At 44.9% G+C, this 21,145-nt stretch overlaps 2 pseudogenes; one reads left to right on the top strand and one right to left on the bottom strand.

The window, feature by feature from the left end:
• The window catches only part of LOC116587519, a 592,489-nt pseudogene that overhangs the window by 256,091 nt on the left and 315,253 nt on the right, over positions 1-21,145 (top strand).
• Positions 288-664, bottom strand: LOC116587546 (annotated as a pseudogene).

Genomic DNA, 21,145 nt, shown 5'->3' on the forward strand with positions numbered 1-21,145 from the left:
GTCATTCATTCCTTCAGGTAAAAATGTCATTCTGTAAAAAAACAAAAAATGGCATTCTGTTAAAAAAAAAAAGAGGCTAATTTCACACAAATTATTTTCTTTGGGGTTTATGTTTGTAGAAGTGCTGTACATCCCATGCCATCACATATGACATGTTTAAATGTGAATTTGAGAATAATTACTAAGGATAATTTCTAGTGCTCTGATCAGCATGTTTGAATGTGATACTAGTATTTTGTCCTACTTTTGTTTTTGAGGTATTTTATTTGCACGTAGGTATTATCTCCCTAGAAAAAGAGTCTCAGGATTTTCCCTCATGTGAGTTTTCATCTTGCTTCCTCATGGTCCATGATGCCAGCTGAGGTTGTCAGGACAATGAAACCAAACTGGAGGGATGGGGGCAGATTCTTCTGCTATTTTGGTAGATCTTTGAGTTGTACATCAAATTTGTTGCTGCTCACTTCACTCAGGTTTAACCTGCCCAAAAGGTTCCCAGCAGTATTCCCAGCTCGGTGATCATCAGCAATTTCAATTCCCAATGTAACCATGCTTCATCATCACAGTCAGAAACGGGATGATGCCTTTGGAGCATGGCCTAATAAGATCTGCCTTTGCCTCTCTTCTAGGCATTAATACTCTTGAGAGCATCTGCTGGAATATTCATGGGACCATTATGGTGGCTTGGGAAAATGGCGGAAAGAGTGGTTTTGTTTTTTTATGGAAGTGAGTAGTGGTGAAGAATAATAACATGGCCCTGTGCACCCATCACCTCCATTCTTGCTAAGTTTTACCTCAGTGCGAATGTCAATGATGTGAAAGGCAAATAATGTCTAAGTGATATTATGAAAAGAGTGTTAACCTCATGGATTCTGTGCAAGGGCCTCCATGACTTCAGGTGTTCCCCAGACCACACTTGGAGAATGGCTGCTCTGAAAGAAAGTCTCCCGCTGGTCCTGCCCTGGCCTCCTTCTCACTCAGCAGAATCCCTCTCCTTGAGCTGCACTTTCTTCCTCTGAAAACTCAGCACTGACTCTAGCCCCTGAGTGCATCTAGAAGAGACCTCACCTCCTTGAAATGTGATGGCAGAGAGGGTCCCCAGACTGGGAAGGGAGGTGGAGGGACAGGGATTTCCCTTTTCTGACTGGGGACAGTTTGTACCTGTAGGCACGAGATTCATACATAACCGACTTTGATTTTGTGACACATCGGCTTCATATGTATTCACATCCCAGACAGAAATCTGATGTCGTCTGTAAGAGAAATCATGTTGGTCTTTTCACTCTACATCTACATGTGTCTAATATGTTTGATTCAAGACCCACAAAGCATGAAGCACAGCACCTACCAATACAACAGTCTGTGTGGAAGGAATTGTTCTGTATCCGCGCTGTCCAGTATGGTGGCCATGGGATGTGGGTGGCTCTTGAGATGCAGGTGACACTTGAAATGGGGCTGGTGTGCTGAGCAGTTGCATTTTTAATTGTTTTGAAAGAATAGGAATTTAAATAGCCACAGGTGGCTCATAGCTACTATTCAGACAGTACATATGTAGAATGCTCTTAGTTGTCAGGATCCTCCTCAAAGAAGATACTGTGTGACTCTTAAGTATATATGTATTAAATTTATCTTCAAATTGAAGACATGGATTGTCTGTGTGGGTCTGAAACATATCATATGCTTAAAATACAGCACCTAAGTGTAATTACCATGCATTGAGACAGCTGAAGTGTACAAAAAATAACCAAAACATGATGTATCACATCTAGGTCATTATGTGTTCAAAAATGCCCATCCCAGGAGCTCTTTGTTGTCTCTATTACTTGGGTGTCTTGGGTTTTATCTGTGTTCATCTGATAAACAGAAGCAGATACATAAGTCTTCACCAAGCCCAGGTGAGAGGATTTATTGAACACACATAGATCAGATACTTTGTAGGCTCTGTACATAGTTGTAAACATCATAAAGCAGAAGAGGGACTTCTTAGATTCCATTATGTTTTTATCTTTTACCTCTTTCTCCTCCCCACACTTTTGCTCAAATTCAAACAATTCTGTTTCCCTTCACCCTTAAAGCCCTGTGCTCTTCATTTCTACTGAGGTAGAAATATACATGAAATGTTTACAATTTTGAGATGAAGAAATTCTCTTAAGTATGGCCCAGTGATGAAAACCCATCAAGAAAAACTTGAAATATCTGCATGTCAACCCCACACTCACAAAGATACAAACACATGTCATGATCGAACTGAAAGAAACAAACACAATCTTGGCAGTCAGAAGGGTAACATTCATTGTTGTTCTTCAACCAAGACCACCAGGAGCTCCTGCAGGCCCTCAAGTTGGATCTATTACCTGTTGCAGTGAGAGAGAATGCACCCCTTTGGGGGCCATGGGACATCTTAATATGAAGGTATTGGAACCTAAGGGACATGGGCTTTGGATGGGAGTTTTGGAGAGGATCTGTGTAAGTGGGGCCCATTCCCGACTGCGTGTTGTCAGGACGTGTGGGTGATCCTATGGTTAAGCATCTCAGTGAGTCCGCTCTCCAGCAGGCCAGACCAGAGTGAGGAGAGAGCAGTCATGGTGGAGAAACAGCGATTGCTCACATCGGCTGACACAGGAAAATGCGTGTTATTCCCTGGGTTGTGCAGTGCCTTGTTGTTCTGTAATGACACAGAGTGATGTCATGGTTTCAGAATGTCCTTGTCTGATCCTGATGTTCTGTGAGGTGACTGGCTCCTGTCCCACAGGAGAAGAATATGGCCAAGTGGTGGACATTAGCCAGATTCTGACCACACTGAGCTCAACTGTCAGTGTCAGACCAGCTCCCAGTGTTTGAGGCTGCTGGCTCTTCTCTGTTTAATTCCATATTTTAGGGGTGCCTAGGTAGCTCAGTGGGATAAGCCTCTGCCTTTGGCTCGAGTCATGATGTCAAGGTCCTGGGATCGAGTCCCGCATTGGGCTCTCTGCTCAGCAGGGAGCCTGTTTCCCTCTCTCTCTCTGCCTGCCTCTCTGCCTACTTGTGATCTCTGTCTGTCAAATAAATAAAACATTTTTTAAAAATTCCATATTTTAAAAGAGCTACAACTGATTCAAAACATGATCATAGAATTGGTGTTTCTCTTTTCCTTGGGTAAATACCCAAGAGTGGAATTGTTGGATTATATGGCAAATCACTATGTTGTACACCTGAGGGTAACATTGTGTGTCAAATGCAGTCAAATAATAAAAAAAGAAAAAGAAAGAAAAGAGAATTACAAATGTTAGAGGGGCGCTTGGGTGGCTCAGTGGGTTAAGGCCTCTGCCTTCTGCTCAGGTCATGATCCCAGGGTCCTGGGATCGAGCCCTGAGTCAGGCTCTCTGCTAGGCAGGGAGCCTGCTTCCCTTCCTCTCTCTCTGCCTGCTCCTCTGACTACTTGTGACCTCTGTCTGTCAAATAAATAAAATATTTTTTTTAAATGTTAGAAAACAATTTGGGAAGGTAGAAATGAAACATCAAACCAATGTATTGTAATGAGAAAACATAAACAAATATGAGAATGTGGAATAAGTAATAGGAATAAAGCTATAAAATAAATCTATGTACTTGGCAAAGATGAAAGTAAGAAATGAGAGTGTTCATCAGAGGGTCAGGAAAACACTGTCGTAAAGGTTGATGGAAGTGATCATTGGGACAAAATTTTTAATAGGTGCTTTAGAAAAATGTCTCCACAAATGCTATGTGCTTATATTGTGAAACAGACATATTCTTTGAGGAGTTTATCCTAAGGAGATAATTACAAACATTTACAAGGATGTGCGTTCACTTGTGGTTTATAAAAACAAAGAACGGGGGGAGGGGGGGCGGGGGCCGGCGCCTGGGTGGCTCAGTGGGTTAAGCCGCTGCCTCCGGCTCAGGTCATGATCCCAGGGTTCTGGGATTGAGCCCCGCATCGGGCTCTCTGCTCAGCGGGGGGCCTGCTTCCCTTCCTCTCTCTCTGCCTGCTTCTCTGCCTACTTGTAATCTCTGTCTGTCAAATAAATAAACAAAATCTTTAAAAAAAAAAAAAAAACAAAGAACGGAAGTTATGTAATCGCTATAATCAAATTAACATGTGTCAGGGATTAACCATGTGATTTACATAGAGGGTTGAACTTAAACATGGAAGCAAACTCTGGAAGCACCCTGTAGGGCATTTCTTTGTTCAGACAGGGAAAGGGAGACTCAAGAGAGAAAGATGTGGTAGAGCCAGTGTTCAGCCTAAAAGGTTTGTCTCCCAGAGACCTTGTTGATTTGTTCATTGTTTCTTGTCTATCAGGGGGTAGGTATGTCTGTGCACTCCAGGAAAGTGAGCTGTTGCAGTGTTCCAGAATGTTCTGTGATGGGAGGCTGGGAGGCTCAGAGCCTAGGAAGACATTAAGGAGCAATGTGACTTGGCTGCTCAAATCACACTAAAGTCCATTATCCAGTGAACATCTTTTTTTTTTTTTTAAGATTTTATTTATTTCTTTGACAGAGAGAGATCACAAGTAGGCAGAGAGGCAGGCGATAGAAAGAGGGGAAGCAAGCTCCCTGCCAAGCAGAATGCCAGACCCTGAGATCATGACCTGAGCAGAAGGCAGAGGCTTAACCCTCTGAGCCACCCAGGTGCCCTCCAGTGGACATCTTGAAGTCTCCAGGGAATCAGGATCAGCTGACCTCTGGAGCTACAGTGCAGAGCAAGGGTGACACCCTGGACAGGACACTGGCACTGTCACGTGGGAGATGGGCATGGAGCAGAAATGACAGAGGAAAACGTAAGTCGCTCCTGAGATGAGTGCTGTGTGGAGAAAGGTCATGATATCATGAAAGCAGAAACCAGGAGACCTAGCAGGGCCCTTACCACTAGGATCAGTCACATCTACAGGATGCAACAGACATATGGATGTGAAAAAAACCACAACTCCACACAGTGCTGTACAATCATGGAACAGGAAAGAGCTCTGGGAAACTAACAATATGACCATAGGAATGAATAATTGAGTGGATACACTGGGTGATAACTGTTTTCCTTCCCTCAAGTCATACAATCAGGAATGTGATGGTAGCAGGAGAGAAGACCTGTTTGTTTCTCGATCAAATGTTTCCAACAAGTTAATAACAACATTTTTAAAAACGATGGTGAGAGGTGCCTGGGTGGCTCAGTCATTAAGCATCTGCCTTTGGCTCAGGTCATAATCCCAGGGTCCTGCCCTGGTACCTGCTCAGCGGGAAGCCTGCTTCTCCCTCTCTCACTTACCCTGTTGTTTTCCCTCTGTCACTGTGTTTCTCTCTGTCAAATAAATGAAATCTTTTTTTAAAAAATGAGGTGAGCAGCAATGACCACGGTCACCAAACTGTGGAAAGAACCAAGATGCCCTTCAACGGATGAATGGATAAGGAAGATGTGGTCCATGTACACTATGGAGTATTATGCCTCCATCAGAAAGGACGAATACCCAACTTTTGTAGCAACAAGGACGGGACTGGAAGAGATTATACTGAGCGAAAGAAGTCAAGCAGAGAGAGTCGATTATCATATGGTTTCACTTATTTGTGGAGCATAACAAATATCATGGAGGACATGGGGAGTTAGAGAGGACAAGGGAGTTGGGGGAAATTGGAAGGGGAGGTGAACCATGAGAGACAATGGACTCTGAAAAACAATCTGAGGGTTTTGAAGGGGCGGGGGGTGGGAGGTTGAGGTACCAGGTGGTGGGTATTATAGAGGGCATGGATTGCATGGAGCACTGGGTGTGGTGCAAAAATAATGATACTGTTATGCTGAAAATAAATAAAAAATAAATTTTAAAAAATGAGGTGAATAGGAAATGATGAAAAAAATTTCAAGAATATTTCTACAACTTTATAGGGATAAACACACTTGTTGAGAGACCCACCGAAATTCTTACCTAGAGCAGATGAGAGAAGACCTACACCAGGACACATCATATGAAATGTCAGAAAGAGGGTGGAAGGGAAGATGCCTTGAAAACTCTCAGAGGCAACAACATGGGCCTGTGGACTGGAAGGCATGAGACAAGGTCCCCAAATCCCAAGGACATCTCTGTCCAGCAAAGTCTCTGTCATGTTAATGTGTGACAGTCTCCTCAGATGTGAGAGTTTCTGTTCTCCTTTCCATGTTTCCTTCCATAGGACAGCAGTAGGCAGAGTGGGACAAATGATGGAGAAAACCAAACAAGGGGAGCACATGGAATCCCGGCCACAGGGAGCCAGCAGGAGAGAGGCCTAGTTCCCCCAGGAGGAGCTGCAGGGGGTCTGGGTGTCAGCCCTGCCCCAGGGATGCAGGCATCCCCTCCCCATGGGGCAGGACTGTGGGCTGCAAGCCAGGCAGCTGCACAGACATGAAGATGGGAGAGGAGTGGATGGGCTCCAGTTCATGAAGGTTTACTCAGGGGGAGCAGAGGAAGGATTTAAAAAGAGAAAAAGAGAAAAAAAGTAAATGAAAGGATAAGATATTTGGGAAAAATAAAAAGTTGATGCAGGAAAGTGATCGCAATCATAAGTCTACAGAAGACTCAGTTGTGACTAGTATTTCATGGTCATAATAAAGGAAACACTGAACATTGAGCTCATCGAAATTATCAAATAATTTTGTGGGGCAGATGGGAGAGTGAAAGAGGAGGCAGTTCAGGAAAGATGACGCATAAACCTGAAGACCAGAGAAGGAGTCTAAGAAGCAGGCTACTGAGAGGCACAGAAGCAATAATCAGAGAATCAGCCAGAAGAACTAATGCAGCTGTTCTCTGAGATTCAGGAAATGGGGTCATCAAAGCTTGGGGTCATCTGCAGAAGGATTTGACTTGTAAAGCCCCATGCCTCTAACCATTGGCTACAAAGACAACATGGTGGGTGAGATGATGGGTCAGGACGAGTTCTGCATGGAGGCCATAGAGATGGGGCAGGAGCTGGAGGAGTCATGGGATCAAGTGTTGTTTTTATGGGATGATTTTACTTTGGTTTATTTAGTTTTGCTTTATGTTGTGGAATGGGAGTCATCCCAGCATGTTTGTAGGAGGAATGGCTGAGCCAGGAGGGAGGGGGAAGGGCATGATGCAAGTGAGTGAGGGGCCAGGTGTGCCCACATGGAGGAACAGCCTGAGACAGGAGGGCCCCTCCCCCATCACTGCTTAGAAGATGAGGACACAGGTGCAGAGGTGGGGAGTGAGGTGGGGGGCCTGTGCAGTTCTCACCTGAGACCTTCTTTTCTGAGTGAAGAACAAATGAGCTCATCCCCTCAGAGGGGAGCAGGGAGAGAGTGGTGGGGTGACAGGAGCTGACTGGGGAAATGACATCTGGAGAGAGCAGGGCTGGGGCCCTGAACTCTGTGCTCTTCACCTTAGAGAGAGAAAGACTTCCAGCAACAGGAGGATAGATAGATCATTTATATTGTACATCATACATACTCATCAAAATCAGAATGTAAAGGCTTTATTTACACTTTAAAAGAGGAGATGGTAGGAAAATCAGCATCTCAGGGCACAGAGGTGGAAGGGCTGGGCCTGCCTATCTGTGCTATGAGCAGTGGACTCACAGAGCCTTTGCTTGATGTTGTAGGACCCTGCCCTCTGGGGGGCCAACCAGGGTCTTTCCCTTCTTTTTGGGGTGTGCTCATTGTTTTATTTATTATTATCCTGTCTTTTCATGTTTTCAAGACAATGGTTTTTCTACATTGCATGGCCTTTTAAGCTATTTTACTGGGAGAATTTATCCATACAATCTAGCCCACCTGGTTCAGAAAAAGAAATTCAAAAGTGAAATAGTTCAGTGAAAAGATGATTGGTTGGTGATGATGAAGAAAACTCAGGTTCAGATAAGAACCTGAGTTTTCAAACATGATCTGAGGATGATCTGTCAGGTGTTAGGGATTTTAGGGTAGTTTCTTTTTTAGTCATTATTCATTCACCTGCAAGAGAATTCAATAGATACAAATATTCAAAAATAAAGAAGTCATATGGTAATCCCTCACCCTCCAGTAACCCATGTTCTCTACCCAAAATCCAGCGCAGTCAGCCATTTGTCATGTCTCCTATTTGAAAAATACACCTGTGCCCTAATGTCTACTGTTATATCAGGAAACAAGCTCAGGCCACAGACTGGAAGAAAACATTTGCAAATCACAAATCACAGTGTGATAAAGGACTTGTTTTAGAATACTCATAAAACCCTTAAAAAGGACCAATAAGAAAACAACTCATTAAAAAATGAGCAAAATTATGGAGAGCTGAAGATGTACTCATGGGTAATAAGCGCATGAAAAGATGTTCAGCAGCAGGTGTCATCAGGGAAATGCAGGTGACAACAGTGATCTGCCATCACACACTGTTAGATGATGGGAATCCAGACAATGATACTGTCACCTGCTGACTAGGACAGGGAGCCACAGAAAGCTTCAGTCACTAACGGCGGGGAAGACAGAACAGCACAGCTGCTGTGGGAGAAGGTCAGCAGCTTCTTACAAAGTCAAACATAGACTAAGCACACAAGCTGCTGATCCCCCTGTAAGGTATTTACCCAAGTCATTTGAGAACTCATGTTTACACAACAACCTGCATGCAAATTGTCCCAGCGGAACAGCCGTCACCTGTGGACTGTACTTCGTGACTTCCTACAAAGACTATGGACAGGGACAAAGCCAAAGAAGGAACTTCACAGGGAGCATCTGGATTAGATGACCCCAAGCCAGGGGGTGAAGGTGAACTTCATCCATGATGAGCAAGTGATCACTGTATGTTCTTGCAATGTTGTGTGGAGAACGGCCTGCCCAGGTGTGGTTTTCCCAAACCCCACAGCATCCCAGCCTGATTCACAATGAGAGACAGTCTACAAAGTACCCATACCATCTCCTCAAACTTGTCAGGGTCATGAAAAACAAGGACAGTCTGAGACACGGTCACAGCCAGAGGAGCCCGAAGAAGCCATAATGGGACTCAATGAGGCCACTTGGATGGGATCCGGGGAGAGAAAACAAAACCATGACAGCAAATCCGGTGTGGAGATCAGTAGTAATGTATGAATATTGTGTCATTAGCTGTGACAAATGCACGACGGTTAGATTGGGGTTAACGACAGGACAAGAGAGTTTGGGGTGCTCAGGGACTCTGCACCAACCTTGTCACTTCTCTGTAAATCTCCAACTATTCTATGATAAGAGTGTCTTTTGTAAAACAGCCCTCAGAGAGGGAATCAGTCCAGGACCATCGAGGATCTACTTTTCAGTTTTCCTGGACTTGTGATCCAGGGACTGGAGAGAGGGGTCAGGGGAGGACAGATGGCAACTCAGACACGGGGCAGGGCTCCAGAGCGCTCCTCTCTCCGGATCCCTGTCCCACCGCTGCGCCTTCCCCCAGCGCTGCTCAGAAGGCCCCTTACTCTCCACCTGGACACGGAGTTTGCAGTTCCTCCCTCTGGACACGACTCAGCACAGCCTCGTGCGCCCCCTGGCGGTGAAGGACGGGAGCGCAGCAGCGGCCCCCCCCCCCAACCACCACCACCGCCGTGTGGCAACAGGTCTAAGAGCAGAAGACCTGAGGGGTCTTTGAGTTTCTCCCCAGGGACCTCCCCGGGGTCTCCTGGGCTCCCCAGCAGGGACACAGGGCTGTACAAACAGAAGGCCCAATCCAGGGTCAGTCTCCAGTCTGAATGATCTAACTATTTATATTCAAACAAATTGATTCTTCATTCTGCCTCTCCAGGCTTTCAATGCAGTTTACCTATGGAATTTTACTATATATCTTTCTTTTTGTTCTAGAATTCCTATTTGGTCTTCTTAGTTCATTCTGCTTCTTTGTTCCAGTTTCCTTTCTGTTCTCCATTTAATGACAAGATTTTCTAACGTTCCTTCAACACATATTTATTCAGTTCTTTGAACATATTTCCTGAAGCTGCGTGAGAGCCTTTGGTGCCAATTCCCACATCTGGGCGCACTGGGAATAAGGTTTCTGTTGACTTTCTCATTAGAGTCACACATTTCTGTTTGAATAAGTCATACATTTCTTTGTATGTCTGGTAATACGTTTTTTAAAAGTGGATTATGCATTTTATATTTAAACAAATCTGGAATCTATTTTATTTTTTGAAGACTGTTCTTTTCCTAGAACTGTTGAACCTGCACAGACCCCTCTATGGCCTGAGCCCCTGCAGTGCTGACAGCTGTTGCCTGGGCCCTGTTTTTCTGCATCCAGTGACTGCATTTTCTCCCTGGGTCCTGAGTGAGCTGCCCTCTGTCTGTTCGATTAGTGGCCACTCAAGGATGTGCAGTTTCTACTCAGATTTTGACACTCACCTTCGCCGTGGTTACCTGTTCCTGAGATTTCCCCGAAACTTCCAAGTGCCCTACCAACCATGAAGTCTGACATTTGATGTGTTCATCCGGTATTGAAAGGAAAGGGTTAAGGTGTAGGCAGGGAGAGGCAGGAGTCCCTGGCTGAGAGACAATTCCTGGCAGGCAGAAGCTCTGAGTCAGAGTCAACAAGAGATAAGGAAACAGACCCCTGGCCTCCAGTGGGTCAAATGGTTGGGAGTTCTTTGGCAGCTACAGTGTATCACAGAAAATGACCAAACCCCAAAGAAGTAAGTCATTAACGGTTTCTCAATGGTCCTTGCTCAAGCCAAGATGGCACAGGACTCTCAAGGCCATGAGCTTCCCAGTCAGTTCTCAAGAAGATACTGCCACTGAAAGCCTCAGTTGCAGCCCTTTTGGACCCTTCTCACTCTAGAGAGCGTTGTCTTCCTGTTCTCACCTTCACTAATAAACCTTCACTTCCCTTCACTTCCCTTTTTAAAAAGATTTTATTTATTGGACAGAGAGAGAGAGATTACAAGCAGGAAGAGAGGCAGGCAGGGGTGGGGGTGGGGAGCAGGCTCCCTGCTGAGCAGAGAGCCTGATGTGGGGCTGTATCCCTGGACCCTGAGATCATGACCTAAGCCGAAGGCAGAGGCTTAGCCCACTGAGTCACCCACGCGCCCCTCCCTTCACCCTTCTGTGTCTGTGAGATTCATTCTTAGACTCCATGAGATAAGAACCCTGTCATCCTGTAACATATGTGGCAAGTTGGCATGGAAAATCATCACACTTCATCCATCACAGGGACTCCTCTGGCCTGTGTAATGCAAATTTGGGTAATTTCCCCTTGTAAACCTTTTCTAGTATTTCCTGTGGGTCAAACACAGCTGGTTATTCAAGGCACGATAAAATAAGGTGTGACCTTCCCAGCAAGGCAAGATCTCTTCTTAGGTTCCCAAAGGCTCTCCTTGGAGTACCTCTTTTTTTTTTTTTTTTTGTCTTAGATAGAGCACAAGTAGGCAGAGAGGCAGTCAGAGGGTGGAGAAGCAGGCTCCCCACTGAGCAGAGACCCCCCCCCCCCAAGGATGAGGGGCTTGATCCTAGTGATGAGGGAGCACGAGGCTGGCTGAAGACAAAGCAAAAGCTGGCGCCTTGCACCCCCCCTCTCCATCCACTCCCCCTCAGTCTTATGTGTAGCATCCCTCAGGCAGCCCTGACTGCCAAGAACAATAAGCAAATAGTTAATTTGCAGAGCTCACAATCCCTTGGCTTACAAATGTCCTAAATCTCACTAACAAAGACGATTGATAGCAGGATTGTGACATCCCACCAAAAAGTCTCCCAACTATCTTAATGTTAATGGCTGGTCTAAAGACAACATTGGGGCACCTGGGTGGCTCAGTGGGTTAAGCCGCTGCCTTCGGCTCAGGTCATGATCTCAGGGTCCTGGAATCGAGGCCCACCTAGGGCTCTCTGCTCAGCAGGGAGCCTGCTTCCTCCTCTCTCTCTGCCTGCCTCTCTGCCTGCTCGTGATCTCTCTCTGTGAAATAAATAAAATCTTAAAAAAAAATAAAATAAAGACAACATTGATCAAGCTGCAAGGGCAAGGCCTCCGGTAGGCCTCGGACTCCTGGCACCTTGTAGGCCCTCTTTAGCATATAAAACTCCATGTAACCTTCCTTCCCGTCACCTTCCCCCAACCACAGGGTACAGAACCTGCCATCCCTCACAACCCTGGGCAGCAGCTCTTCCTGCCCACGGGTCCTGTCCCTGTGCTTTAATAAACCACCATTTTGCACCAAAGATTGTCGTTCTCGACCCGCAAGAATGACCCGCAGACGAGGTTGAGTGGCAAACTTCTTTATTGTCAGTCTTCTACATATCTTGATTCGGGAACCCCGCTCCTCAAATTAAGCCCCTTATTATAGTATCAGTAGTTACAAATGCCCAATCACCATATCACGCGATTCACCTAAACACCAATCAGAAGGACTACTAGTGACCTTATCCATGAGCATGTGAGATGCTCGTGAGCACCTACGTGACTCCATAGGTTTCTATTGTTCTACAGATCTTGTGCCTTTCCCAAGACTTTAGGTTAATCATATACCCTCCTTGTGACTCCAGGCATTGAACATGCGTAGTCCATGAGCGCACCCATTTTTCTTTGGGTTAAACATTCACAGCCCTTCCTCCTCAGGCATATCCATCTACGTGACTCCCAGCTCTTGCTGCATGGCTCCCCACATCTCCCCCTTATTTATTATTTATATGGCAGGGATCATGCCTGTCTTAGGTTGCCAATCCTCAACACACATGCTTACCCGTCATCGGGTACTCCCCCTGTTCGAGGAGCCCCTGTCTTAGGTTGCTATGGTGAGGGATCAGTCTTACCCGTCTTTGGCTACCGATCCAGCATACTAAGCCATATTTGGGGGAGGTACCAGTTTCCAGAGCCCATATCGTGAGCGTCTGAGTCAGGTCTGGCTTGAGGAGGAGGCCGGCATAGTCTGTTTAACCAATATTGGAGTCAAAGGGTAACTTGGTGACGACTAAGGCTGTTCCTTGAGCTTGCCGCGATTGGCCAGCTGCTGGTTACGTACGGTGGCTCTTAGCTTGTAAACTTCTGCAAGTATTATTTTAGCCGCATAGGGCAAGAGATACATGAAAAGAATAACTACTACTAGCACACCTATAATAGTTCCTACAACATACCATACATGCGTCAGGGAAGGAAAGTGAGAAAATAAAGAGCTTACAAAGTTTTAAGCGTCAGTAACAAACATGAGTTAGGGTGAGAAGATTGCACTCTATGCTGAGCCATTTAAAGAAGGGCTTGAAGCTGGGCAGTCTCTTGTCTCGACCACAGTTGAACTGGCTCCGCCTTCATGGGAACAGGCTGTAGGACAGTCATCGTCACTATCATCACCATCACCAGCACCCTCCACAGGTTCCACTCCGGCACCCAGAGTGGAGCAGGCGCATCCTGTGGGAAAACACAAAGGGAACCTCGGTGCCATCTAAGCACCGGGTCGGGTTTGGATAATTGGCCTTGCAAGTCTCCTGCCCCTTTCAGTGTCTTCCAAGCCCTGAGGGCCGCTGTGGCTATCTGTTGATACACCGCAGGGGGGTATGTACTCTGCACTTGGGCCCCGAGGTATGGCCCCGTGCCTGTCAGCATTTCCAAATTCCATTGCGGGTTACCCGCGGCTGCATTTCTCCGTGCTGTGTCCAGACAATTGTCCTGATTTTGGATTTTCCATTCTAGATACTGTCCTCCACTTAATACCGCCCTGGTCAAGTTGGCCCAATCCTCGGGAGCGAGGTAGAGTGCTCCTAGCGACTCCACAAGGGAGACCATAAAGGCTGCTTGGGGCCCATAGCTGCTAACTGCCTCCTTCAGCTGCTTCACCAACTTAAAATCTAGTGGCTGGTGGTACCTCTGATGATTTTGATCTTCTAACATTGGAAAAAAACCTTTTCCCGGGCCAAGGACCTCTCTCCAATTCTCCGCGGCGCGGCCCGAACAATAGCACGTCTTGGTGCAGCTGGGCTTATAAGGCGGGGGCCACTCATGGGGTGGCGCTGTGGAGCTAGAATGCGGAAGCGGCGTAACTTTCGTTTTTAATTTCGATTGTGCCACAACTGCGGCTTCCGCCCCTGCTCTCAGCTGCGCCATTACTTCTCCCTGCACTCTTAACTCTCCTAATACCTTTTGCAATTCCGCCTCTTTATCCTCAAGTCGTTGCCTCATGGCTCCCAAGTCTGTCTGGAGACGGGGAGATTCCTCCTTCTTGTTGTTTGCCTCTATCTTTTCTAGCTCCTGCAATTCGCTTTCTGACATCCCTTCTGAGCTTTCGCTTTCGGGGTCAGAGTCTCGGGAGGAGCCCTTACGGGATTCTTCTTTCACTTGCAAAAAAACTTCCCCTCCCTGTAGTACTGCTCGCTGCAGGGGCTCTCGGGGGGATTGCAAACATACTTTCACCAGGGACCACACGGCGAGAGTCCCCGGGGATGTAGAGAGGCAGAGTTTTAAATCCTCGCCCAGGTGTTTCCATTGTGGCACATTTAAAAGCCCTTCCTCTATGAACCAAGGGGCAATTTCGCCGGCCTCTTTTAAGAAGGCGCGAGCAGTTTTAGTCTTTAAAGGAGTGCCATGGGCTTTCAAAAGGTCTCTCAATGGACCTTCCATTTTATATCGGGCTAGCTCGTTTCCCATACCGGAAAGCTTTCTCCCCTCTGAGGAACTTTATTTTAGCCCTTTTAAACTCGTCCCCGGAGACTTTTCTCCCTTCTGGGGAACTTTAACTTTTACGCTCGTCCCCGGAGACTTTTCTCCCTTCTGGGGAACTTTAAACTCGTCCTCAGAGAAATCACCCCCGTCTAAAGACAGGAAATAGGCGCGCACTTTTGCTCGTTGCCCTTGGGCCCTTAGGGCAAACTTTCTCGTTGCTCTTACCCCAATCCTCGCTCCACGTCCAGAGTCGGGTTCCCGGGCTTCGGCACCAGATGTCGTTCTCGACCCGCAAGAACGACCCGCAGACGAGGTTGAGTGGCAAACTTCTTTATTGTCAGTCTTCTACATATCTTGATTCGGGAACCCCGCTCCTCAAATTAAGCCCCTTATTATAGTATCAGTAGTTACAAATGCCCAATCACCATATCACGCGATTCACCTAAACACCAATCAGAAGGACTACTAGTGACCTTATCCATGAGCATGTGAGATGCTCGTGAGCACCTACGTGACTCCATAGGTTTCTATTGTTCTACAGATCTTGTGCCTTTCCCAAGACTTTAGGTTAATCATATACCCTCCTTGTGACTCCAGGCATTGAACGTGCGTAGTCCATGAGCGCACCCATTTTTCTTTGGGTTAAACATTCACAGCCCTTCCTCCTCAGGCATATCCATCTACGTGACTCCCAGCTCTTGCTGCATGGCTCCCCACAAAAGATGTCTCAAGAATTCTTTCTCGGTCATTGGCTCCGGACCTCAGCCCACCGAACCTCACCTAGGTTCTAGAACTTCATCACTAGGACCTGGGAATCTTGACCTGAGCCAAAGACAGACCCTTAACTGACTGAGCCACTCAGGTGTCCCCTAACCCACTGGAACAATTTGGATTATAAAATTTAGGAAAGGACTGATCTCCTGTAGCACTGCATGGCCTCAGTAGGATCTATCAGTTAAATATCTTCTGCAGAAAACAGGGCTCTGCGTCAGGACCCCGACCTAAGAGCCTCTTGCAGAATGTGTTTGCTCCAATGTGTCTGGCTAGTAAACTCCCTCCTGACATACTGGATGATAATTATCTATCATCCAGATAATTATGGATTAATTATCAGATTAATAATTAGTTTAAATTAATTTTAATTAATATTAATTAATTAATAGTTAATAGTTAATTTTTCAGATTCCTAGAAAAAAACACAGGCCCTCCCTGGCAAAGGGGACACTGACTCTCTCTCTCTCTCTCTCTCTCTCCATTCCTCCTAATGGATTTGGGGCTTCTCCCTCATTTCCCAGGTTAATGGGTATCATTGGAACCCACTGTCTCTGGTTAGTCTGCTGCAGGATGGGGACTTTAGGAAATATCCCCAGGAAGCTGCTGAAACTTCCTTTGTTTTGGGGACGTTCCCTGTCTTCTCTGGCCTGACATGGACTGCCTACTTCCACTCTGGTGGAAAAACAAACAGAAATCTGCATCTGCTCATCTGTCCCAGCTGACAGACTCTAGAGCAGGAACATTCTCTGCCTTCTGGGGGGCACTCTGCCTCTTCTGCCACGCCCTGCCCCTCCTCCTGTTTCTGCACCACCTGGGGTGTGGACCGAATACATTGCTCATTTCAGATTCCCCACCAAAGTCTCAGGAAAAAATTGACAATGGGGAGCAAACTGATTTCTAAAGGAGAATCCAAGTGAAATATAATTGGATATTTAAACTAATTTGAGTTGTTGGTTTAATTAAGATAAATATGTCCTTAAAGTTATCAGCATTAACTTTTTATTTTATTTATTCTACCAAGATTTACTGAAGGTCAAATAAGCTTTTGTGATCTCTGTTATAATTTTTTAACAGAAAGATAACTTAAAATGATGGTTAATTTTATGCCTTGGAGTTTTCGTGGATAATTGGTTAAGATAGCTTTAAAAGTCTTTGCTAACCTGAAGCTTTAATGTTTTGCTTGGATAATAAATTGGGATTAAATTCATTGGATATGTAGCTCTTTTTCAAGCAGGATAAAGTACTAAAGCATAGTACTGGGCATAGACTTGTGCTTTTGACTTCTTATTACAAAGAAACTAATGATATTTGAGTTTGTTGTAAACATGCTTTGTGCTTAACTGATTCGTAAATTTGCTGTCTAAAAAGTTCCGGTATAACAGTTATAATTGGTTACTGCTTAATTTTCACTAAAGACTAAGGTTTCTAAGAGTTCAGAATTCTGCTAAGTATAATTAATACTGATGAAATTAAGGGAAACAACTCTGTATGTAGAAAAGCAGGAGATATGTAAGAAAGATATAAGAAATGGGAATACATTTTTGTTAAATGTAAAAAAAGATAATTTTGTGCTAAATAAGATTGATTATTTCAAAAGAAATGGCTCAGGACAACATCTAAATGCAAAAAAGTTTTAGAGGGTTTGTAAAGAGAAATCTTTGGGAAAAAATTGTCATATATGGTCAGAATGGACTAAGATTGAAATAAATTTTTTTAAAAGATTTTATTTGTCAAAGAGGAGGAGAGGTACAGAGAGAGAGAGAGAGAGAGAGAGAGAGAGAGAGAAAGAGAGAGAAGCAGGCAGAGGCAGAAGCAGGATCTCCACTGAGCAAGGAGCCCCAAGCAGGGCTTAACCCCAGGACCCTAGGACCCTGGTGATGAAGTCCCAGAACCTAAGTCAGGTTCGGTGGGGTGAGGAGGTTCGGAGCCGACGAGTAAAGAAAGAATTCTTAAGACGTCGTTGGTGCAAAAGGTGATTTATTAGAGCACGGGGACAGGATCCGTGGGCAGACGGGGATGCGGCTGCCCCTGGTTGTGAGGGTAGGCATGTTATATACCCTGCGGTTGGGGGAAGGTGAGGGGAAGGGATGGGAGGTTTCAACAGAGTTTTCACATGTTAAGGAGGGCCTACAGGGTGCCCGGGTGAGGGGGCAGGGGGGGGGAGGCCTTGCCCTTATGGCCTGATCAATGTCGTCTTTAGGTCAGGCATTAACATCAAGATAATTGGGAGATTCTTGGTGGGGTATTATGATCCTGCTATCATTTACATTCCCTTCTACCTCAGTCTCCTCCAGTTTATGGTGGGGAGAAACTCATTAGGGCTTCAGGAACTGAGAGTTATTTGCCTCTGGAAATTTGTGCTACTGATAAGGTAACCTCCCTGTTTAGGTTTCTAGGACATCTGTAGAGCAAGGGAGATTCCTTCCTGTTCTGCAGGATTGCGATCCCTGCAAGTTAACTATTTATCGTTTTATAGCAGTCAGGGGTGCCTGAGGAATGCTACACATATGGAGGGGAGCGGGTGAAGAGGGGGTGCAAGGCGCCAGCTTTTGCTCTGTCCTCAGCCAGCCTCCTGCTCCCTCATCACTGGGACAATGACCTGAGCTGAAAGGCTTAACCACCTGAGTACCCAGGTATCCCTGAAATAAGTGGGTTTTAAAGGTGCACTGATAGAAGGTTGAAATTCCACTTTCTTTCACTTAAAAAAGACAAAGTTTTCTTAAATTAATGTTCTCCTTTTGGTTAGAAAATGAAAAAAGTTGTTTTCTCTTTATCTGCCCAGGAAAACCAGTTTCTGTACTTTGTCTTTTCAGGTCTTTGATTACTTAGTTAAAACTTCTCAGGGTTTTGTTTTTGTTTTTGTTTTTTGTTAAGATCTTTATATTTTATTTGAGAGGGAGTGAGAGAGAGTATGCGAGGGGAGAAGGTCAGACAGAGAAGCAGATTGCCCTTGGAGCTGGGAGCCTGATGCAGGACTGGATCCCAGGACTCCAACTCCACTTAGGGATCATGACCTGAGCTGAAGGCAGTGGCTTAACCAACTGAGCCACCCAGACACCCAAAATTTCTCAGTTTTAAAGGAGGTAAGTTTTGCTAACAATTACATGACCCTACTTATTTGCCTTTGGAATCTTACGTCACTTTGGTCACATAAATAAGTTTTGGGTTTTACAATAATTTGTAGTCCTACTTAGGCATATCCTTTATAGCTAAAGTTTTTCATAAACTTCCATGAAATTTACATTGTAAATGAGGTCTTTTTGACCAATTAGGCTTGTTTACCTGGTATGTTAAGTTACCTGGAAAGCACCCTCAAACAAAAATGATAAACCATATGTTATGTTATCTGGGAAAATGCTATAACTCTTCTAAAGATGATATGCAATTCCTAAAGCTTTAATATATATGTAATATATTATATATATGTAATAGGGTCATCACAACATTCAAATTATTAAAATGTTGTATGTCACAGAAGTAATTGAATTTTCTTATCAATTGCATTTCAGTCTTTTGTCATTTATAAAATGAGTTTCATCCTCAAGAAGACTCATAAAAAGGACTTTTAGGGGGCACCTGGTTGGCTCAGTTGGTTAAGTGTCTGCCTTCAGCTCAGGTGGTGATCCCAGGGTCCTGGGATGGAGCACCCCCGCATAGGGCCCTCTGCTCAGCAGGGAGCCTGTTTCTCCCTCTCCCTCTGCCTGCTGCTCCCCCTGCTTGTACTCTCTCTCCTCTGTCAAATAGATTTTTTTTAAAGGTACTTTAGAAAAAAACACAGGTTTTTGATGTCTTCAAAATCCTAAACTAAAATGGGTAAGAATTTCTTGAACTAAATAAAAGCTGTATTTAAACTAAACAAGAATCAGTAACATGGGACTAAATAAACTAAGAAAATGATTATAGTTTTGTGACTCTTGTTTAAAACATTTCTGGTTCTCCAATGTTTGGTCTTCCAGGTTAAGAAAACTCTCTCTTAAGATAACATAAATATTCTTTCTTCTATGGCAACTATACTCATATGCATAAGCTCAATAAGAATCTGTTCTTCTTGTGATGGGACACCATTGGAAACATGGGTTATTTTACCAAGGCTTTGACTGGAATGTCATATTTGAGAGAGACATGCATGGACTCAGAGATGACCAAACAGCTTTAAGGATCTGAGGTTGTCTTTATGAAATGTGGAGCCTTAAAGCCCCTTGGAACTGTTTCCCTGATACCTTGCTTACAGAGTTCCCAGCAGCCTCACTAGTGAGCAAATAATGCCACTTCCTGGCGGGCACAGGAACCTCAGACACTCTGGGAGCTCATGAAGAGGAATTCAGCTGCCCACATCCACAGCTTTTGCACGCCTCTGATGGCACGTACTTGGCTTGGCTTCTGGCCTGGAGAGGCTACTGAGAGTTCCACCTAGAGATTCCTTGCAAAAAGTTCCAACAAAGCAAACTTTAAAAGATCTATACAGCTAATTGCTATTCTTGTCGAGCTTACATAAATAATTAAAATAAGTTCATTAAAATTGGACTTGTTTCCAAACTAATTAGTCTTGATTTGGCTGTTTCTGAAAATGAGGGTTATTATAATAGAGAGAAATTATGTTTTAGTAACGTCTTTATGGATGTTAAATTCTAGCTCTGATCATCTTTAAATATTTGTTGTTTGCCTAAGCTGGACAACCTGAGGTAAACTTCAGAGAAATTGCCACAATAGCTCATGTGTGGGCAATCCTCATGCTTGTTATTCTGTGGGGATAATAATTTGTTTTTTTTTTTAAGATTTTATTTATTTATTTGACAGACAGAGATCACAATTAGGCAGAGAGAGAGGAAGGGAAGCAGGCTCCCGGCTGAGCAGAGAGCCCGATGCTGGGCTCGATTCCAGGAAATGCCTATCGGCCCTTCCCTCCTCTGGGAGCTGCTGGGGACTGAGATGTTCATGACCTCTGCCCACATGGGCGCAGCCCTGCAGCAGAGCAAGTGGTGGCCACCAAGGGCCACGAACGAGGCCTGGGCTTTAGGAATGAACAGATGGAGGAGCCCAGCTCTGCGGAGCTCTGGCTCTGGTGATCATGTGGAGATGCCCTGGTGCCTGAGTCTGCAGGTTCCCACTCAGGGGCAGGGGCGGGAGAAGCCCCAGCAGGGCCGCGATTGTGTTCCTGTGCCTGTGTGTTCCTTCTGGTTCTAGACGGCTCCGCTGACACACTGTCCTCCCTGCACACTCTGAAGCTCCCTGAACACTTGACTCTGAACCACCCCGGGTATCTCCCTGGTCTGCTCCATGTACCTGTCATGTCAGACATCCCGTCAGTTAAATTTGAAAAAATAGTATGGACTGTTTTTCCTCTTTGATTCCTGTATTACTTTTGTATGCTAATTAATTCTTCCTTTCTCAAATTAATCCAGATACCCTAATGAGTAACATCTCTCTCTGCTAAAGCTAAAGACAGTATTGACATCACTGTTTATAGACAAGTCATTAAAGCCGACTCTCTGAACAGGAGTTTATTTCCCATTTCTCTCCTCCAATTGCAAGATTTCTTATTAAGTGACTCTTAACAGGTTTCACATCATGGTCAGTGGTTTTTGCCATCTTAGCGCTGTGGGAGGACCAGGCCTGCCCAGTGACATGTTTTCCATCCAAATATTCACAGACAGTATCGAATCTTCTCAGACGTTTAGTTATTTATATTTTTAATTGTTTGCAGCTTACTTTGTGTAAGTTAAATATACATTATACATTTAATCAATTATCATATCCAATATTAGAATTCACTGTTTATATTCATTTAACGTAAAATGTTAAAACAGATGAAATTGTAGGGAAGATGATTTTTT

The sequence above is a fragment of the Mustela erminea genome, chromosome 4 (genome assembly GCF_009829155.1).
Source record: "Mustela erminea isolate mMusErm1 chromosome 4, mMusErm1.Pri, whole genome shotgun sequence".
Taxonomy (NCBI): Eukaryota; Metazoa; Chordata; class Mammalia; order Carnivora; family Mustelidae; genus Mustela; species Mustela erminea.